The following is a 7616-nucleotide window of genomic DNA, read 5'->3' as shown; positions in this document are numbered from 1 at the left end:
AATAGTGATGGATGATGCAAATGCAAAGGAAGATAACACCTTCTAGGATTTCACCTTAGCGAGGCCAAGGGGACGAAATCTGAACGATCGACCGAGAGACATTTAGCACTCCGCTTCTAATGTTCTCCTTGATGTGCTAGTGCAACCCATTTATTAAAATGGTTTGGTACGTAGAACATCAAGTAAAAGGTCGGACTTCGGGAGCACAAGAATCCATAAGGAATATCTACGGAAGTAGAATCTTACGAAATCCTTATGGAGAGGTGGCCAACTTCCTCAATAAACATACTATAATAATAGGTCTTCCGGTTGGGTGTGTTGGCCATGACATCCACTCTACCGGTTACCGAGAGACCAATATTATAGCTCTTGGGAAACGTTCCAACCATCACACCTGCCTGAGATTCAGATCTGGTTGGTGGCAGGATATTCCAGACTCATCGAGTCTAGGAAGAAAAATGAAGGTTTGCAACACAAATCGACGAGATGACATTGCGAGATTCTCAGGGGATGAACTACGGTAGCAAGCTCCAAAACATGAGCTGGTTCTACTACAACATGTGAACACGCTGTCCCAGACAAGCATGACCACATAGTAGTCTTAGAATAAAACACTACCGAGTTTTGATTAGGAACCATCATTGCGGAGAGCGAAGTCATGCGCATGTACCTTTGGGTCCTTAAGGAATAGCACTTAAGAACTTCTTTTCCTTGAACAAATCAATCAGTGGCTTGGTGTGCTAGGGATTCATATAGAATGAAGGTTGGATGTCTCCAGACAAAAGAATACTTCGCACGTATGCATGACTGACTTGGGATGATTCCAGAGGAAGCGAAACAAACTTTCTCAAGTTCACGGGGGCAACTTGCATCATATGCACGTGAACTAGAGGAAGTCACTTCTTCCATCACAACATAAACTTCATGAGCTAACACGAGGAAGATGCTTTCAAAAGTTTCCAACGCTAACTTAGATGTTCAACCAAATCATGGAGGAGATAAGGATGTTGTCGATGGGCTCAACAACAAACCATCTAGGCTTCCATATAGATGGAATTCCACAATTAAGTGAACACGGTGATAGCATTGGTCAGACCAAAAGATGTAATGGTGTATGCTCGAGGAATCAACCACGAGTAAGACAACATTATGAACATCGTTGCTTCTGATTTGATTTGATGATAGCCCATACTCAAATCAAAGTTTGGTTAAGATGATAGGTCCATTAATTGATCACGAGGACCAATCGATGAAGAAATCATCTTTCTACAACACACACACACACACCAAGATATCCCTTAATGATGAACTAAGTCAGACAAAGCTTTTACCTTCCAACTCTCCAAGTTGTTGTTTAGCTCAACCAACTAGCTCAGGGGTATCCAACACAGATTCTTGGAGAAAGGATGGTTTACAAGAATACCAACATGATCACGAACTCGACATAGCGGTCAGGTGACGACCTGGTGATACTTCCGAGAAGATATTCAGAAAATCACGTACACCAATATGTTACTAAGCTCGAGAACAATCTTGCTTTTCAGAGCAAGACGATATGATCAAATAAGCAAGGGATTGAATAATCCTAACTCATTGATCGAAGAGTGCACCGGAAATAAGGACTAGGTAGCACGATCAACCTTAGGATGTGATTCAGTAACCAACACGCTAAGGATGAAATTATTGTCCTTTAACTACCAAGCAACGGAGTTGCTAGGAGTATTGATTACACGCATCACGATTCACTTGTCGGTGTTCCGGTTACAATAACACGGGACCGAGAAATGAATGATGATGGCGAGGAGTATCACTGCGTCAAGAATTCACGAAAGGTGGTGCAATTCCTACGATATTCTCGACATAAAGGGGGTAATACTCGAAGGTAGAACAGAACAAAAGCTGGTTAGGCATTTGATCTGCGGAACACAACTACTTTGACCCAATCCCAGAGATGGACGAGGTACTGGAGTTTGTTTCTTCTAGTCATTCCGGAATAGAATGGCTTGACGGACCACAAGAATAATAGGCATTGATAACACGAATGCACAACTAGTCCTGACTATCAATTGATAGACGAGGGCCAGAAAATAACTAAAGAGGGACAACCCAAAGGAACATATGTTTTTCTGAGTTGTGGATGCATGGATTAGTATGTCGAACAAATTCAACATATTTCTTCCAGATAACCCATGCAGAGGAGGAAGGACTGGTAGAGTCACAATACGAATGGAGTACTCCTCAAGAGCGCCCTGGTTGTGATCTTTTGGTTCAAAAGAACTCCTGCCAAGAATGGTTCATGGTATTTGGAAGAACGATATACCACGGACCTCGAAGACTGTCGCAAGGTTACTAATATCCTAAAGGAACGAGCAAACACTATCAACAGGAGGTAAGTGGAGTGAATCTTGGGCTCAAGAACCCAGAAATAGAATGCCTACTAACTAAATGGCATCACGGGATGCTTTCGAGAATAATGGCCAGAATCATCACACTGGGGATGCAAGCATTGCTAGATTACTAAGTGGTCCTCTAAGACACCTAGGGTCATAATAATAACTCCAACATATATGTCAAGGCAACAGAGTACCTCAACTCAACGATTAGTGTGGTTAATCTGGCCCAAAGGAACATCGAGAGCGGAAAGAAGGGATTTGCAAATGCATCAGATTATTTAGAAGCCTGGGATGACTCAGACAGCATAACGGCTGTAAATGCTCAAAAATATTTAAGACATCCTGCAAAATGGTGGCGTAACCACTCTATCATCACAATATCAAGAATTTGAGGCTAGCTATGGATACATGGAAGTGGTAGGAACTGAAATGAAGCTTAAATCCAACAGTCCTATGAGTCTACGGATTAGTAACACGTGATCCTGATAGATAGACGAGAAGCCTAGTTCTTAATTCCCATAGAAGAGAAGAGGATGACTCAGATTAGAAGGGCATAAGGTAAAGAAGTAAAAAGAGACTTACGTTCCCTCCCACAATCAATTCCCTTATATAACTAAAGCATTTCTAGACTCAACTTCGACCAGTTTGGCTTCGTAAACCTACAGGCAGTCAGGCTCTGATACCAACGCTATCAGGACCCCGATTCTAAGTCACACCGATCTAGCCTGTAACACCTCATATCACTTTGCGGCCTCACGCACGGTATTCCCACGGGTGTCGCCTTACCATGGCCCGGGACCGTTTGCGCCTTTTGGCTCACGTATATGATAGTGTCGCTAGCATCCATATGACAGAGAACCCGGGCCGACATGGCTAGTCGTGAACCCAAAGCGGCACTAACTTACGGGGACAGGCATACATGAATCAACATCGAGCATGTCGGTCAGCGCGTGTGAATCCGGGCTGTAGCACTGGGCTAACAGGACTCCGGGAACCCGGGCTGTAGCAGGCTAGGCAGGACTCCGGATGTCACCGCGTGACATTTCCCCGAAAGGACAGACACAGGAACGAAATGAATCACATGCCGGCCAGTCAAGTGTTCCGGAGCAATAGTGCTGGGCTAGCAGGACTCCGGTGAACCGGGCTGTAGCGGACTACTATGGCTCATGGAAGCACAAGACTACATTTCCCCATAAGAGAGGCTACCAAGGATAAACAACTAGATTGTCGGATCCCACACATACCAAGCATTTCAATCATACACACAATATGCTCGCTATGTGCAAATACAACATGGCATCACAACTAGACTCTACGACTCAGAGTATTTATTCATTAGGCTCCGAAGAGCCAGATATTACAAACATGGGTCTCTCGACCCAGCATTCAGAGTATACAAGTCAAACACATGCGGAAGCTTAACATGTCTGAGTACAGACATCTATAAATAAAAAGGCTAAGAAGCCTGACTATCTACCAGATCCTGCCGAGGGCACAAGATCGTAGCTGAGGTATCAAGCTAAACGTCGAAGTCCACATGGAACTACTAGCGAGACTGACGTCTCTCTACAAAACATAAAATAAGCAAACGTGAGTACAAATGTACCCAGCAAGACTTACATCAGAACTATCTACATATGCATCGGTATCAACAAAGGGGGTGGTGGAGTTTAACTGCAGCAAGCCAGCTTTGACTCGGTGGCTATCCTAACTACGACTGCAAGTAACTCTTTTGAGGTGGCGCACACGAGTCCACATATTCACCATACCAATACACCACAATGGATTCGCTCCCGTCTCCCTACAAGGACGCCATCCATAGCACTCACGCTTATCTTGCGCATTTTAGAGTATCCACTTTCACTAGTCTATGAACTGTTATAGGCAACCCAGAAGTCCTTTACCGCGGACACGGCTATTTGAATAGATGATGTTAACCCTGCAGGGGTGTACTTCGACACACACGATCTCACCACTTACCGCCGTTTACACGACATGTACTCGGCAATATCCAAGCGGAAGCCCAGCGAGGGTGTCGGCCACAGCCTACCTAAACACTCAAGTCTCTAGTCCAGGTTTATCGCCTATTCAGGTTCCATCCGCAGGGAGTCCGGCCGAGGTTTCCACATACGGCCCCAAACGATGTGTGCAGGGTTCTCGAGACACCAAACGGGCGACTCGGTACACCGGGCCATGAGCCTACCGCATCACAGCCCACCCCTCGGGTCAGCACTGTCCACGGCCTCCAGCTTACTACAAACACCAGAAACTACGTGCAACTCCTGGATAGAGGACAAGGGTGATTAAGAAGCCGAGAGGGTCCATTGGTTTCGGGCCCAATGCGTGATAGTAACTTTATCATGGATCACAAACACAGAACTCAGTTCCTGAGGATGGCTTTAATGAGACAACCCACCATGTACTCCTACATAGCCTCTCACCGCTACCTTTACCAAATCATGTTCACACACTTAGCTCACACACAGTAGGACATGTTCACACGACTCCAATTCATCCCCGATGAATCAGATCTGACACAACTCTAAGCAATAGCAGGCATGACAAACAAGCATGAATGAGTAGGCACATCAGGGCTCAAACTACTCCTACTCATGCTAGTGGGTTTCATCTATTTACTGTGGCAATGACAGGTCATGCATAGGATAAGGGGTTCAACTACCGCAGCAAGTAACAGATGAGTCGTTGTTGTCCTAATTCAGTAAAGTGAGCAGGAGCGAGAGAGTGGCATTGTATCAGAATGAACAAGGGGGTTTGCTTGCCTGATGGAGTGGTAGTAGGATACTGCCCTTCAGTCGGATAATCGTGGGTATCCTCGGAGGCAGAACCTACCATGAAAGATACGTCGAACACAATCAACACATGAGGATATGCAACAATATGCTGCATGCTATCACATCGCAATATGAATGTGTTTTGGGCTAATGCAAGCTGGAACAGATTAAGATGAGTCCATTTGAACCAAAGATTCAAATGCATACCCATGTTATGAAGTCATGAAGGTGCATTAACTTGTTTCACCTAAACAGCAAGGTTAGGTTGCTCTAACATGCAAGAAACCAGTACATATGGATAGATTGGATTTTTCTGATCATTTTTGATATATAATTTGTTTCATTTGGAGTTATGGTTGAATTTCTATGAATTTTTGAAGTTTGTAGTATTTTCTGGAATTTCCTGAATAAACTTAAATCCAGAAAATGCTTTACTGCGTCAGCATGACATAGGTGTGACGTCAGTAGGTCAACTAGGTTGGCCAGGTCAAACCTGACCTGTGGGACCCATACGTCAGTTCTCAGGCTGGTTTGGGTGGATGACAGGTGGGACCGGTCAACGTTGACTTGACCAAAGTCAAAGCTGACATGTGGGGTCCCCCAGATTAGTACTAATCTAAACAGGACATTAGGCTATCCTAAACGGGCACGGGGCCCACATGGCAGTGGCTCTAGGAGTGTTTAGCAGGGTCATTAGAGCTAACTAAAACAGCGCCACGTCATCACGCCGGAGATCTGCCGGCGCCGACCACGGAACACGGCGGAGGCACGCCGGAGTTGCTCGGGCTCGCACTACAGGCGGCGATTTACGGCGGGGTTCGGCTCTACGGAGAGCCGGCGTTCGCGCGCATCTGCTGGGCAGACGGGAGGGGCTGGGACGGCCCAAGCTTGCCCGAAGCAAGCTCGCGGCGGTGGACGGATTTTGGGTGTGCACGGGGTTGCGGCTACGGTGCAGGGCAGGCCTAACGGGCGGATGATTCAAGCTCACGGAGACTCCCTTAGTGCGTTGACGTGCTCGGAGGCGAGCTTGCGCGGCCTTAGCCGCGGTGGCGGCATGGCCGGCGGCGAGGAGTTATCGGCTCCGGTGAAACTAGGGCTACGCGGCGCAAAAGAGGCGGGGAAGTGAGGGGAAACGCTCGGGGGCTCATAGCGGTGCCGTAGGGATGGCCGGCGTGCTCGGGGAAGCCCTGTGGACGACGAATCGGCGGCGACGATCTCCGGTGCCCGACGGTGAACACGATGATGCCGGCGACGTTTTCGGGGCTTCTGGCATCGGGAGGCTCGGTGAGGAGGAGGAGTGGAACGAGGCGGAGCTCGTGGGCAGCTCCAGGGGGCGTGGGGGAGGCGGTGGTCATGCCTACGGCGAGCGACGGCGGCGAACGCGCTCGGTGGTGCTGCAGGAGAGAGCAGAGGAGGGGGAGGGGGTCCAGGGAGAGAGCGAGGGGGTCGAGAGGGAGTGCGTGGCACTCGGGGCTGGCTCCAGAAGCGGCGGAAGCAGGAGGTGGCACAGGCGCGTGCCGGCATGCGGCGAACACACGCCTCGCGTCCTTCTGGCGCGAGGTGGGAGACGACTGGCAGATGGGCCTGGTGGGCTGCTACAGTGCCAGGCCGGCCAGGTAAGCGCCAGGTATTCTCTCTCTCTCTCTCTCTTTTTGTTAATGTTTTTCTATTTTTTGTAACTTCAGGGCTTTATTAAAAATACCAAAACGTTTTCAAAAATCCTGAAAATTAATTGTGGGCTCTGTTTGGATTATTCCTAACAGCCCTCACTTAAGTTCAGAATTAATTGAGCACTTAAAATAATATACAACATTTAAATGCCCAATTGCAAATAGCATATGATTTAAATCAGTGACCTTAGGTGTCCTAGAAAATTGTGCACCATTTTTGTCAGAGGTCCTAGACCAAGGTAAAGATCATGAATATTTTAGAAGGGCATTTCAGGTTCATCGAGAGAATTATTTAGTAACCCTAGTTGGTTTAGGTGGTGCTGGGGGTTTTGGATCATCCCCATTTCAAGTTTCTGGAAAAGTGAACATGATGCATCAATCAAGTGCTAGCCTAGAGCAAGGTAGAGCTAGGGATGTGACATGTACTCATCCGTCCACTCCCGTAAGTTTTTCGATTTCCGAGCATAACTGCTACTTGTAAATCCGAGGGGTATGCTGAGCCTTCCATTCTTCGTTCAGGGCTGGACAAAGAAGGCGGAAAGGATCCGATGTCCGACTCTGCTACCCGAAGACCCAGCCATTCCTCTGCTAACGAGGATGCTGGTTTCGGCGCCGTACCAGGCGTCGGAGAAGAAGGCCAAGAAGAAGGGCAAGGAGGCCAAAAGTGGCCTCCGTCGCAGAGGTACTTCGGACGCTGCGCCCGAAGATACTGAAGTTCTCTCCTCTCACGAGGGAGATGAAGACGAAGAGGAGGAGGAGGA

This window comes from Aegilops tauschii, chromosome 5 (assembly GCF_002575655.3).
Source record: "Aegilops tauschii subsp. strangulata cultivar AL8/78 chromosome 5, Aet v6.0, whole genome shotgun sequence".
Classification (NCBI taxonomy): Eukaryota; Viridiplantae; Streptophyta; class Magnoliopsida; order Poales; family Poaceae; genus Aegilops; species Aegilops tauschii.
Note: the sequence above shows the minus strand (reverse complement) of the source record.